This window comes from Mustela erminea, chromosome 1 (assembly GCF_009829155.1).
Source record: "Mustela erminea isolate mMusErm1 chromosome 1, mMusErm1.Pri, whole genome shotgun sequence".
NCBI classification, from domain to species: Eukaryota; Metazoa; Chordata; class Mammalia; order Carnivora; family Mustelidae; genus Mustela; species Mustela erminea.
This window is the reverse complement of record NC_045614.1, coordinates 152,864,142-152,879,522: the sequence shown is the minus strand read 5'-3', so window position 1 is coordinate 152,879,522 and position 15,381 is coordinate 152,864,142.

The window sequence follows — 15,381 nt, the reverse complement described above, 5'->3', positions numbered from 1 at the left end:
TATTAATTCTTCTGATCCACGAGCACAAGATTTTTCTATTTGTGTCATCTCCCATGTTCTTCATCGAAGTCTTACAGTTTTCAGTATACAGATTTTGAACCTCCTCAGTTAAACTTACTCCTAAGTATTTTTTATTGTTTTTGATGCTACTGTGGGACCCTTGACTTCTTTTTCAGATACTTCCTTTTTACATTTAGAGTAATTATTGATAGCTAAGGACTATTAATGCCATCTAATTAATTGTTTAATGGTTCTTTGTAGTTCCCTCTTTCCTTTCTTCCTCTTTCAGCTTTCCTTGGTAGATTGATAATTTCCATCACCGCATGCTTTGATTTCCTTCTCTCTTCCCTTTGTGAATCTACTGTACGTTTTTGCTTTGTAGTTACCCTGAGGCTGACATGAAACAGCCTCTAGATATAAATCTACTTTACACTGTTAACAATTAACTTTGATTGCATGTCAAAATTTTACCCTTTCACTCCGCCCACCTTTTATGTTTTTGAAGTCACAATTTTACCTCTTTTTATATTGTGTACTCACTAACAAATTATTGTAGCTATTGTTATTTTTAACATTCTTGCCCTTTAGCTTTTTTACTAGAATTAAGTGGTTAACACTCTATTGTATTACAGTATTAGAGTATGCTGAATTTGACTGCATACTTACCCTTATCAGGGTTGTATATTTTCATATGTTTTCATGTTACTATTAGCTGAATATCATTTCAGCTTGAAATTCTAGAGGGCTTGTTAAAACACTGTTTGCTGGGTATCATCCCCAGATTTTGATTCCGTAGGTTTCACGTAAGTCTGTGGCCTAAGAATTTGCATTTCTAACAGGCTGCCAGGTAATGCTGCTTTTGGTTCAAAGACCACACTCTGAGTCTCACTGACTTTGGATTATCTATATCCAAGTCAGCTGGAAAGAAGAATGAGCATGCATGGGTATGTGACTTCTGCTCATATTTCACTGGCCAGAACCCAGTCATGTGATATCTGATACCCAGCCGTACCTGATAGGGAGGCTGAGAAAATTAATAGAGTAGCTGTGGGCCCAGGAAGAAAAGGAAACATTTTTGTAAAGAGTTCTGTGATAACATATTTTGCAATAAATTAGAAAAAAAAAATAGAATAAACTCAAATAACTTAAAAACAATAAAATAATTAAGAGCAGTACTTGATGGTTTAAAATCTTAAAATATAATAGAAAATCAATAAAGCCAAAACTGGTTTTCTAAGAAGACTAATAGTACTGATATTTTAGAATACTATAAATTCTAGAACAATAGCTAAAAATAAATAAAACAAAAAGGTATAGTTAATAAGCCAAAAGTGGAGATAAAATGGAATACTAAAGTATACTCAGTCAAAATAAATAAATAAATAAATAAAGCTAGGAGAAGAAGGGGAAGGTATAAGGTATAGAACAAATGAGATAAATAGAAAGCAAATTGCAAGATGGTAGATATAAACCTAATGGTTTCAGTAAGTACGTTAAATATAAGTGGTCTGAACATTTGATTAAAAGAGATTCATACAAAAAATAAAATAAAATAAAAGACTGAGATTGTCAGACTGGGTAGCAATGCAAAATTCAATTATGTGCTGTCTGTGTTTATTTTTAAAAACCTTTGATTTGGGGGATGACTGGGTGGCTCAGTCCATTGAGCATCTGCCTTTGGCTTGGGTCATGGTCCGGGGGTCCTGGGATCGAGTCCTACATCGGGCTCTCTGTTCAGTAGGGAGCTTGCCTCTCCCTCTGCCTTGCCTCTCCCCCTGCTTGTGCTCTCTGATAAAGAAAGAGAAAGAAAGAAAGAAAGAAAGAAAGAAAGAAAGAAAGAAAGAAAGAAAGAAAGAAAGAAATAAATCTTAAAAAAAAATCCCTTTTGATTTTGAAATAATATACTTACAAAAAAGTTGAAAAAATAGAACAAGGAGTTCCCATATACTTTCATCTATCTTCCCAAAAGGTAACATACTGCACAATTATCAAAACTGGGAAGTAAACATTGAAACAACATTATTTACTAATTTATAGGCCTTATTCAAATTTTGGCACTTGTCTCATTAATGTTATTTCTCTGGCCCAGAATTTAATCTAGGATGCCACATTGCATTTACTTATCATGTCTCTTCGCTACCTATAGTCTTGGACGGTTCTTTAGTATTTCTTATTCATGACCTTGACACTGGTGAAAAGTCCTGGCTGGTTATTTTGTAAACTTCTCTCAGTTTGGGCTCATCTGACATTTCTTCCTGTGTAGTCACGTTATGCAGTTTTGGCAAGAGTATCAAGAAATGATGATGGAAAATGGAAAACATCCATGAAAACAGAAGCTGGTTTAAAAAAATCAATATAAGATTAATAAAACTCTAGTTAGACTAAAAGAAAAGAATAAGACACAAATAAGTGATACTAGAAGTAGAGCCGAGCTATTCTTTTTAAAAAGATTTTATTTGTTTATTTGACAGAGGGAGAGAGAGAAAGAGTGAGCATAAGCAGGGGGAGGGGCAGGCAGAGAGAGAGGGTCCCTGCTGAGCAGAGAGCCAGATGTGAGGCTTGATCCCAGGACCCTGGGATCATGACCTGAGTCAAGGCGACACTTAACCAGCTGAGCCACCCAGGCACCTCTAAAGCAGAGTTATCCTACAAGGATTAAGCTACTGAAAGGATAATAAGACATTATAAAAAACATATGCCAAGTAAATGCAACAGCTTAGATAACGTGACTCCATTCCTTGAAATGAGAATGTGTGATGCATCTTTCTGTCCATTATGCTTTATGTCCTCAGACCCATTTGACCCCATGTTCTGAAAGCAGCTCCAGAATACCAGGGCTGCTCTTCCTGAAGGAAAACTTAACGGGAAGGTTAGTGAGGTGATTTCCAGCCCCCAGCACTGAAGCTGGTCTTGGAACTGCAACAAATACTCATTGTTCCATCCATTCTAGATTTTCCCCACTTCAAGTCACACTTAAGTTGGTCTCAGTGGGTTATGTGGTGGCACGACCCAGACTCTCATGTCCTTGGTGAGCGTGTCCTTTTCAGGAAAGGTTTGCTGTACTTGTCCAAGTGCCATCAAAATTGGGTAAGGGAGAGCCAAGAGGCACCTGAGTAAGTCTGGGTCCTCCTCATAGTTCTCCCTGCCTTCCTCATGTAACAGAAACCCCACCTCTCCTAATGATTAGAGTCAATATCCCTTGACAAAATTCCACCAAAAATGGTGACTCCTTTTGCCTGTTGGTCCTGAGCTACAAAGAACCTGAAGTGCCCTGGTGGCAGGTGCAGCTTATACCTCAAATGGAGTTTTGCTGGATATGCGGACAGAAGTGTACCTCCCTCTGGGGACCAGGACCTCTAAGTATGCAGAGCCCAGAATTGTAAGAACATGAGACTCACCAGCTGTGAGTGATGTTAAGTGGGATCACCCCCTTTGGACCCATGAGGATGCTTGGTACCCAATCCAAATAAAAATCTTACCTGAGAACTGTAGCTTCAGTGGTGACATCAGCAGGCCAACACCATGCTCAATAGGGCCGGGAGCTCCTGAGTGGTGCAGCACCTGATACGACCAGTAAACCCCATGATCATGGACCCACTCCCACACTCCTTCACTGGAAATTGGGGCCTCTGCCTGGCATGATGTGCCTGGTCATCAAACTCTGTACATTCTCGGATGGCGGAGCTGGTGAAGCTTACAGGCAAGAAAGGCAAACTCACAGCTGAAGTATGCATCTAGGCCTGTCAGAACAAGTTGCTGGCTTTTCCCAAATGCAAGACACCAACTAGATTTGACTTCCCGTTTGGTGGTTGTTTGGTTCTTTCATGGGATGCTGCCGTGTTGGGCAATCAGCATTGGTCTCTGTTACTGGAATGTTGGGCACTTGGTGGCAGGAGTAGCTAGATCAGCCTTGATAAGGAGGGGCCCATTCTTGGACGCATCAACCCAGAGAACCCTAGAGACACGTGTCAGTCTCCCTCTTTCCCAGTCACAGCCCTACCCTGGGGATGGCAGACCTGCCTTGGTTGGGAATTCAGTCTTCTTGGGAGCTGGACTACTCTGATGATGAAGTCCTGGGCCTGGGCCTCAGCTTCTCTGCTGTCCCACTGCAGAGATAAATCCTTCTTTGTGTGCTGCCAAAGAAGCCCTCTGGCTTTTAATTACAGGTTAATCACGCTTAACCTTCTGTTAATTGTCTCTTCTAGAGCTGCAGTAGAGCTTAGCAAAAGGCATGCATTTCCATTTCCTTCTGGTTATTAGTTTCTCCGTGTTTGTCCAATGCATCATATAGTACACTTCCACAGTGTTCACGGTGGAATGGAAACCTTGTGCCAGGTGTCCATCTCCATGTAGACTGTGTCTTGGTCCCTTTACCTTTCACTTCATCCTGCTTGGAATGCAGTCATCATGCTTGGGGGTAACCAACTTGTGACAAGCCAGTTACAAGCATAGAGTATGTGATTAAGCGAAAGACAATGGAATCTAAGCCCCAGGTGGCATTGTGGAACCAGAACCACCTTGGCCAACCATTGCTTTTATCATCACATGAGAAAAATAAAGCCTGCTCCATTAAAGCTACTAGATTTTGCATTTTTGTTACAAAAACATGTAGTTCTTAACTCTATGGTTTTGAAAATGTTATGCTAACAAATTTGAAAATTCTATGAAATGAACAAATTTATAATAACCATTTGCCAAAGCTATCAAAAAGGACTTATGGAAAGAAACTTAATCTATTGTCAGAAGTTAAAAAAGAATTTTATAGCAGGGGCACCTGGGTGGCTCAGTGGGTTAGAGCCTCTGCCTTTGGCTCAGGTCATGGTCCCAGGGTCCAGAGATCAAGCCCACATCCAGCTCTCTGCTCAGTGGGGAGCCTGCTTCCTCCTCTCTCTCTAGCTGCCTCTCTGCCTACTTGTGATCTCTCTCTCTCTCTCTCTCTCTCTGTGTCAAATAAATAAATAAAATCTTTAAAAAAATTTTTTGTAGCACACAAAAATCCTAAAAGGTTTTTATCAATTACTTAAGGATTAGGTAATTTCAAGTTTACATATATTTTTCCAGAGAAAAGAAAATAAGTGTTTACTCTCTAATTCATTTTTTTGAGTTTCTACACTTTGATTGGAAAAGCAGCCAACAAGAGTACAGTAAGAAAAGTGGCAGGCCAATCTCACTCATGGATTTTGTAAACTCAACCCACATTAATTGATACTATTATTTTTTAAAATATAGTAGATTATGACCCAATTGGATTAATCCCAACAACATAAGGTTAGTTTAACATTAAAGAATTTGTTAGGGGCACCTGCGTGGCTCAGTGGGTTAAGCTACTGCCTTCAGCTCAGGTCATGATTCCAGGGTCCTGGGATAGAGCCCCACGTCAGGCTCTCTGCTCTCCGGGAAGCCTGATTCCCCCTCTCTCTGCCTGCCTCTCTGCCTGCCTCTCTACCTACTTGTGATCTCTGTCTGTCAAATAAATAAATAAAATCTTAAAAAAAAAAAAAAGAATTTGTTAATGTGATTTTACCACAACACAGATCAGTGAAGAAAAATCACGTGAGCATCACAGATATGGAAAAGCATTCAGTGAAATTTAATATTCATCCATGATAAAACTCATCATAAGCTAGGAATAGAAGGAGACAGTTTTCCTCTTTGTTTTGTTTTGAGTAATCTCTATTTATGTGGGACTCTAACTCGTGACCTGGAGATTGAGATTTGAGTACTCCACAGACTGAGCCAGCCAGGTGCCCGAAGAAGAGTTTTTTAACCTGATAAAAAACAATTTTCAATAAACCTGTAGTGAATATCACATTTATAAGTGAAATGTTACAGTTGCTCTTCTAAAATCAAAAACAAGTCAAGAATGCCTGCTATTACCACTTTTACATAACATTGTACTTAAGATCCTAGTCAGAAATGATTAGAGGAAAGAACATTTTGACTGTGCACATGCAAAATTCAAAACAATCTATAGGTCAGTTATTAGAGTTAATGTATGTTTAATAATGTTGCTGGATATATAGCAATAATTGTGTTTCATAGAAGCAATAAGAAATATAAATTATAAATAATACCTTTATAATAGCAAGTGAAAAACAACGTGCTGAACCTAGAGCTCAGAAAACATGGATTAAACAATAAAATTCTTTTGGAAAACCATTAAAGTTCCAAATAACTGGAGAGATACAACACGTCATGGGCAGGAAAATTTAGTTGTAGAATAATACCAATTACCTCCAATAGATCCAAGGATTCTATACAGTTTTAAACTCAGCAGCATTCTTCTTAGAATTTAATTAAAATAATTGCAAAATGTACATGGTAAAATAAGGGACCAGAATAACCTTGATGCTTCTAAGGAAGGATACAGTGACATTATTATCAATTAGAGTAATTAAGACACAGGTTTTTGGTACAGGAATATACAATTAGAACAATGGAACACAAGAAGAGCCCAGACACAGACACAACTCTCACGGAAATTTGATCCTGTCAGAGATAGCATTGCAGATCAGTGGGAACTGGAAGGACCACTGACTATGCTACTCGTTCAAGGTTATCCATTTGGAAAATTATGAAACTGGAAATTCTCATCCAACTAGTGGTATACCATACCAAAAGAATTCATTTCAGATAGAGTAGACTTAAATGTGAATTTTCTTAAGCATTAAAAAGAAAATGCAAGAGAAATTTTTTGCAAACTTGTGAGAGTAAAATATCTTCTTAAGCAAAATACTACAAGTGTACATTATATAGGAAATAATTGACAAGTTAGACTACATTAAAGTTTTTAATTTCAGGATGCTGAGGTAGCTCAGTCAGTTATGCATTTGCCTTCAGTTCAGGTGATGATCCCAGGATCCTGGCTCTAGTCCTACATTGGGCTCCTTGCTCAGTGGAGAGTTTGCTTCTCCCTCTGCCTGCTGCTCTCCATGCTTGTGCGCTCTCTCTCTCTGTCAAATAAATAAATAAAATCTTTCTTTTTCTTTTTTAAAAGATTTTATTTATTTATTTCACAGAGAGAGAAGGCACAAGCAGGCACAAGCAGGCTCAGGCTTAACCGACTGAGCCACCCAGGCATCCCAATCATATTCAAAAGAATAAAAATAAATAAACTTTTAAATTTCTTTTACTCAAAGTACTTCAAAAAAGAATGAAAAACCATCCGAAAATTAGAAGAATAAATTTGCAACACACATAACTGACAAGGTATAGTATCAGAATATATAAAGAACGGCTGTGAATCAATCAGTTAAGAACCAACCCAGTAAAAACCTAGACAAAAGTCATAAATAAGCAATTCACAGGATGATAAAACCTAACATGCAATATGTATGTGAAAAATGTTCATCTTAGTAATAATTAGGAACCTGCAAATGAAAATCAGAAGATGTCATTTTGCAACCATGAAAAGGGCAAAAACCTGTAAATCAGATCATCTCAGGTGCATGTAAGACAAAGGAATTCTTGTGTACTCCAGCTGAAGACATATCGTGGCATCATCGCTTTGGGGAAAAATTGCACTATAAAAATTCAACTATACTATATAATTGAAAATGCTTATGCCATATAAGCTGGAATGTCCACTCCTATGTGTATACCCAGGAGAAACACTGGCTCACATGTTCCAGGAGTCATGCATAAGAATGTTCGTTGGAGTCTCGTTGCCAAAACAAAACACTGAAAGCCTTCTAAGGGTCCAAGGACAGGAGAACGAAGAAATGGGCATCAGTTGTGAAATGGGCATCAAGTGAAAATGAATGAACCACGTGTTCAACAGGGCTCAATCTCAGGAACTTAATTTTGAATCAGAAAAGCAAATCAAAGAAGCATATACATATAGAACGATTCTGTTTATATAACATACAAAAACCTGCAAAGTCAACAAAATTTGTTTAGGCAAACATTACATGTGTTAAAATGAGAAAAAAATTTTTAAAGTAGTGTAATGAAAAAATTTCTGGTTACCTCCATCAGCAGAAAGGGGGTAGGAAAAAGCACACCGGAGACTTTGAAGGAGCCAACACTTCTTTGAGCAGCTGATGGGTCAGATGATTTTCAAAAAGTTTTCTGGTCTATCAGTGCATGACAAATTACTGCAAAATTTAACAACTTAAAACAACAAATATTTATCATCTCAGTTTCTGTGCATCTGAGTCCCCCATCTCAGAGGCGCTCAGAGGCTGCGATGTGTTGGTTGGGGACCGCAGACCACTCTAGGCCCTGTAGGAAGTATCTGCTTCCAGGCTCACTCACAGGATTGCTGGCAAGATCCGGTTTCTCACTGGTTGTTGGACAGAGGGCCTCAGATCCTTGACAGCCCTTGGCCAAAGTCCACCCTTGGTTCCTCCACACGTGGGCCTCTCCATAGGGCAGCTCACAGCCTGGCAGCTGGCTTCCCAGAGGGAGTGGAAGCAAAAGAGGTGAGCAAGAAGGAAGCCAGTCTCTATAAACCGATCTCAGAAGTGACAACCGATTATTTCCCCCATGTTCGCTTCGCTGCTGTACTGTACGCCTGTGAAGTCGCAGCGCAGCGTGGCTCCCGGGGGGTTACGCAAGACCAGGAACCTCAGCCGGCAGGAACCACTGACAGCTGCTGACAACATACAGTAGGGTGTGTGCTTGTTCTCTATTAAATATTCTTCAATAAAAACCCCTCTGGGGCCTCCTCAGAGACCGCAGGATCAAAATCGTTTCCTTACTATGGTCATTCCCTGCCCCAAAGGCTCACGGCCTGGCTTTGTCTCCCTCCAACCTCCACTGTTTCTCCCGTCAGAATGACTGATTTGGGCTTCTCAAAGCCACCGTGCTCTCCAGTCCCCAAGCATTCCCCACACTGCTCCCACAGAAGGGGTCTTTTCCTCATGGGCCTTCTCTACTCCTTTCCCAACATGCCCCACCTCCGACCAGAACCCATGGCTGCTCTGGCTCTTCTCCCCGTCCTCAGGCCCAGCTTGGGTTCTGCTCCCTTCTCCGCAACTGTGGAGTTTGCCCCCTTGTCTCGGGGCACTCAGAGGGCAGTGCCCTGCCCAGCCCACCAGCATCCCCTAGAGAAACAGTGCAGACAGAGGGAAGGGACGCTGAGGAGCCATACAGCACGGCGTAAACAGACTCTGTGAAGAGCCTCGTGACTGTTCAGGTGAGACTTTGAAGCCACAGGAGTGTTGAAAAAACTGTCTGTTATCAGAGCTTCTTACATATCAGATAAGAGATTGTGGGCTTATGTTTGCTTGAAACATCAAGCACTGTTGGAAGGTTGTTTTTTTTTTATTATTATTTTTTAAAGATTTCACTTATTTTTGCGAGAGAGAAAGAGAGCGAGCGAGCACAAGTGGGGGAGGAAGGGCAAAGGGAGAAGCCCACTCCCTGTAGTCAGATGCAGGACTCGATCCCAGGACCCTAGGATCACGACCTGAGCTGAAGGCAGATGCTAACCCAGCTGAGCCAGCCAGGTGCCTGGAAGGTGTTTTTTGTTTTTTAATTAAACCTTTTATTTTGAAAAAATTTCAAACCTACCAGAAGTTGCAAGAATTAAAAAAAAAAAAGAATTTAAAAAAAGAAGTTTCAAGAATATTGCAATTAATTTCCATATACTCTTCATTTATTGTTAACTTGTTTACATCTTAACACACTTTCTCTCTCTCTCTCTCTCTCTCTCTCTCTCTCGTGTGTGTGTGTGTGTGTGTGTGTGTGTGTTGGCCGAATAACGGTCCTAAAGATGTCCACATCCTAATTCCTGGAACCGATAAGTGTATACACAACAAGGGGGTATTAAGGTTGAAGATGACATTAAAATTGCAAGTCAGCTGACTTGACACTAAAGAGATTGTCCTGAGTTATCCAGGTTACCCCAGTGTAATCACAACAGTTCTTATAAGCGGGGAGAAGAGGGTCGAAGAGTCAGAAACAAAAAGATGGCATGGGAATTAAAGACTCGACCAGCCACCCAGCCACCCAGGACTCTGAAGAAGGAAGGGTGTCATGATAAAGCCAAGGAGTGTGAGTAACTTCCAGAAGCTGGAAAAGGCCAGAAAACACATTCTCCCCTCGATTCACCAGAAAGTAATACAGCCCAGCAGACACCTTGATTTTAGCCTGATAAGACCCATTTCAGACTTCTGACTTCCAGAACTGTAAGATAATAAATTTGTGTTATTTAAAGCCACTGGTAATTTTGTCAAAGTAGCAACAGGAAACTACTATAATGTGCATATCACATACATATTCCCATTTCATTTTTTCTAAGTTTAGTTTTCTTTTCAGGTAAGAGTAAGTTTCAGACATCAAGGACACTCTCATACAATGGAGTACAATGATCAAATTTGGAAAAAGTAATATTTAGACAATATTATTTTCTAATGTACAAGCGCATTCTCAAATATCGCTAGTGGCCCCCAAAGTGCCCTTTATAGCAAAAAGCTCCAGTTCAAGAGTCACACGTTGCATGTCACTGTCCAGTCTCTTTCAACTTGGGTGCCTAGGTGGTGCAGCTGGTTAAGCCACTGCTTTCTGCTCAGGTCATGATCCTGGAGTCCCAGGATCAAGTCCTACATCAGGATCCCTGCTGAGCAGGGAGTCTGCTTCTCCCTTTGACCCTCCCCACTCTTGTTTTCAGTTGACCCTCCCCCCTCTTGTTTCACTGTGAAACAATTCTCAGCTTTGCACTCAAGACACCAATATTTTTCAAAGTATAGATTTGAAAGTAAAGATTTCAAAGTACAATTCTTTGGTAGGATGAGCCTTAATCTGAGTTTGTCTTAATTTCTCCTTATGATTACATTGACTTTATACACTTTGGGAAGGAAGACGAGTTTATGCCCTTTGGGAAGGAAGACGATACATGTTTAAAGATCTGGTAATTCTATTTCTGAAACATCTAGAAAATGATTACCAATGCAATCCAATTTTTTTTTTAAATATTTTATTTATTTACTTGACAGAGAGAGAGAGACAGTGAGAGAAGGAACATGAGCAGGGCGAGTGGGAGAGGAAGAAGCAGGCTTCCTGCTGAGCAGGGAGCCCAATGTGGGGCTTGATTCAGGCCCTGGGATCATGAACTGAGCTGAAGGCAGACGCTTAACGACTGAGTCACCCAGGCGCCCCTGCAGTCTGATTTTTAATTTACGTGAAAAACAGCTTAGGAAAAAGTCTACTCCAATGTTACTCTCAATCCAAACTTTCCTAGTTGAAAGGCTTTAGGAATAGAATTTGCCTAAGATTTGCACAGAAATAAGGCATTCGAAGCTTCGGAAGCTCTAGGGGGCGCCCGGCAGCTGCTGTGGGGCTTGTAACGGGTCTGTCTCCCTGGTCCTCAGCGGGCTCCTCCCTTCAGCGCGCCAGAGCTGGCGCCCAGAGCCCTCAAAACTTGGAAAACAGCATCTATCCATAGAGGAGTACCCCCTGAAAGTTCGTAACATTAATAATTTAGGAAAGTCTGGGAGATGCCTAAGGGCCTGATAAATTACAGGCATTAAAACATGCAGAGAAATAAAGAATGGTTTTATTGTCTTTTGTGATGATAGAAGGCAAATTAAATGTAATTTGAATAAATATATTCACCATTAGCTACTTGTCCTCTAAAATACTATTTGGTACTGGTGTATATGTGCAAATGTGGGTTGCATATTAATCACTGTATGGTTTAATGAGATAATTTAGCTAGAATGAGATTATGAAGTTGCAAACAGCAGCTGGGTGCTCCCAGATTCTCTGCCCCATAGGGGAATAATCTGCAAAATATTGACATTGTATCTTTAAAACTGTGTAACTCTGATTCTAATTGCAGTTGTGATAAATGCCCTCTTTTATCGTCCTCTAGCCCCTCTCTTTTTGGGGGACGGGATTTCATGTTGCCTTTAGTGGGCATTGGAGTAAATACTCTGCTATGCCTTATAGGAAATCAAGGATTTAAAGTAATATTGTGTTTATTGGTGCAATTTCCTCTTTGTTCCCAGAGGGTTTCACTTTAAAGCAGGTGGGACGCAGGGGAGCGTCCATGACCGCCCTAGGCTCTCCCGGCCCCACCCTCTGTCTCCATCCCTAAGAGTGTGTTCTCAGTCTGCGGAAGCACAGAATACGCTCATCAGTTTCCTTGTTTTTCGTTTATTCATATTCAGCAAATGTTTACTGAGTTACAGAGAAATCCTGGCAGAGCTCACTGGAATTTAGAACTTCCTTCAACAGTTCTTCATTGTTTATAGTGAAAGACCAATATAATTGTACTCAGTTCTGTTCATGGGAGAGAGAGAACTGGAAGGAGAGCGAGCTGCTTTGCAGAGGACTTTGTAGGTAGAGTTTGCGTTTACAATTGCATTCCTAGACATTCAGATTTGGGGATTGAGACCGATTCCCAAGGCAGAAAGTCCAGCCCAGTGTGCCACTTGCTTATGTTCAATGGGACAGTGAACAGTTCCCTGCCTTGTGAAGTGGTGGAGGGCAAATTTGTTCCAACAGCTGATGATCCAAGAGTGTGATAGAATCACCATGATTCCCTGGCTCACACAGATCTGGGTTCAAATTCCGAGTCCGGCACCTGCTCTGGGAAGTTGAACAAATCATCTTCTCTGATTTTTCCCGGCTATAAAAAGAGAATTATGAGACCTACCCCAACTAGGCTTTGAGCTTTACACTTGGTAAATACTTGTGAAAGCCCTGCTGCACAAAAGGCCAGGACGTGTGCAGTATCCATTGGATCCTCGTTCCACCCAGAGAAGAGCACTCAACTGCACTTCCGTTTAAACCTGTGCTCTGTCTGACCTATGCTTCGAGAAACTTCCACCAGCCTAATTCTTCACTGTCTCTAGAAAGAAAAAAAAAAATGGCAAAAACTTGGAAAGGGAAGAATTGGATAAAGAAAGCATTTTTCTTTATTTCAAAATGAGAAAATACAGTATGAAAACAAGAGGGAATATGTCAGGACACAGAGTGTTCACCCAGTGCCTACTGAAGGAAAGAAACCACAGTGCAAATTCACCAGGCCCAAAGTTCTATGAAGCCAAGCTGGTGCTGGAAGAGAAAATAGGCTGGTCGATTTTTTTTTGTAGAGGAAATATGAATTTTTGTGTGTTTCATATCGATACTTCCCATGTCATTGTTTTTGGGAACTGCTGTAATAAGTTCCTTCTTGCAACAGAGTACCAGCCAACGGCTGGCTGTAGGACTGAATCTAAAGAGAGTTCCTGGGTGCCTGGGTGGCTCAGTGGGCTAAGCCGCTGCCTTCGGCTCGGGTCATGATCTCAGAGTCCTGGGATCGAGTCCCGCGTCGGGCTCTCTGCTCAGCAGGGAGTCTGCTTCCTCCTCTCTCTCTCTCTGCCTGCCTCTCTGCCTACTTGTGATCTCTCTCTGTCAAATAAATAAATAAAATCTTAAAAAAAAAAATAAAGAGAGTTCCTGCTCGTCGGTATTGCCTTTCGGGCTGAATGGTCATTAGTGGGGATCTGCCACAAAGGCATTTTCTCTCTATTCTTACAATGCAAGCAGAGCATCATTAGATGATAATATCATATCATCCAAGGGTTAATTAACCAAAAAAGTTCAAGTGGCAAGCGTCTTACAAGAAAAATGTGCAGTGTTGGCTAGGTGTTCATTTATAAAACAGAAACAGTTGTGTTGATAATTCTTTCCTTACTCTTAGATCTCTTAGCAATTTGGAATTTAAGTCATTGCTAGCACCAAGAATTTCCCCATGTCTTCTGCTTATTCATCCTGCAAAGGGGGACAGTGCTACCCGCCCTCCAGAGTCACCCCTGGGATCCCGAAAGTGCATGAAGTAGAAGGCACTACTCTCACCGTGGTGACTCTGCTCTCATTCTGGAGCTGCTGTGTTGATGTCTGTCTGCCCTTCAGAGAGCTGCTTTCTGCCAGAAGTTTCCAGCCAGGACACTCCCACTCACTAGGGGGCGCTGAGGAAGTCTGAGCTGTGCTCAGTCTTTAGGTTGACCAGAGAGCAGTTATGACGGATGTGGCTGGAGGGTCGTTGGTTGTCCCCTGCAATGTGTGGGCCAGCACCATCCAACAGAGTTGTCCTATACCCCACACGAATTCTCAGTGTCCAACCAGGAAATGATGTCAGTGAAAAAGCTGTTCGTAAGTAGTTCACCCAAGAACTCCTGTTTTATATGTAAAGAATTTTGTGTGGTTTTTAGTATCGTGTTTTCAGGAAACTCATCCAACTCTGCAAATCAGGGTACAGTTATGCTTTGTTTCATTATTATTGAAACTTTACCTGGAAACATTTGCTATTTCAGAAGTCACAACACCAGTGACAATTCCAGTCCTGTATTTGGTTGTAGGGGAGGGAGACCAGGCTCAACTTTGAATGCAATGAGGACAAGTGGGACTTTACAGCCAAGGAGCGAGGTAGAGGGCAGTGGATGGAAAATTGTTAAGAGCACACATTGGGAGTGAGGAGGATTCTGCTTTCACTGATCTAACAGGTTTCTGGCGGAAGGCAGGCCAGGGGAACCAGACATCCCCTGAGGGAAGGTGGGGATCAGAAAGCTGATCAGATATCGAGGTGATCAGCTATTGAGGATCGGGGTGGTTTGGGTTCTGCTATATGGACTAATCAGAATTCTAGCTAAAACTGGACCATGTGGAGATGGCTATGGGAGCTCGAAAGTCAGGGCCTGGTTGGAAAGAGAACCCAGAGATTCATGATTAATGTGAGAACCAGGAGAGAACTGTGGTCACAGGCAGGCAGGCATGGCAACTTCTCAGTCCTCAGGGACGCAGTCTCCTTCTATCTTTCTGTTCCCTTATTCTTGGTGCCAGCCTTCCATTTTCAGACCTGTTCTATGATCCAAGAGGACCTGGAGTTCCGGGCATCTTGGCCAGAGTGTAGGAAGAGAGCTAGGAATGAGACAAGGGTAATGGGGCACCCCGAAGCTGCCCGTCCCCTGATGAGGAGCACCCAGACAGCCCATCAGACAGCTTCTTCCATCTGACTGGCTGCCCCCAGCTGGCGGCATGTAAGGAGACTGAGAAATGTATTCCTCTACTGTGTGCATCATTCTCCAGAATAAAATCAGAGTTCTGAAAGCAAGAAGAGGAGAATTGACATCGGGGTGGTGTTTAGAAATTTCATTTGGTGCTGCTCCTGCCGCTGCTGCTACTGCTGCTGCTAGGGATTTTGACTGTAGATGTACCCCTCTCCCCGGGCTTAGGGAGATCACGACCACAAAGTCCCAGACACCCTGGTTATGATGCTGTGTGTCCACTTACTTGTTGTGTGGTGACCTTAACCACCATCGGCCTCACGTTCCTCATCTGTACAATGAGGGTACAAATGGTACTTAACAACTCAGGTAGCTGTGAGGTTTAAATTATTTGGGAAGGCCTTACCACAAGCCCCTAAGACTGTTCAACCTTCCCCTCCACCCA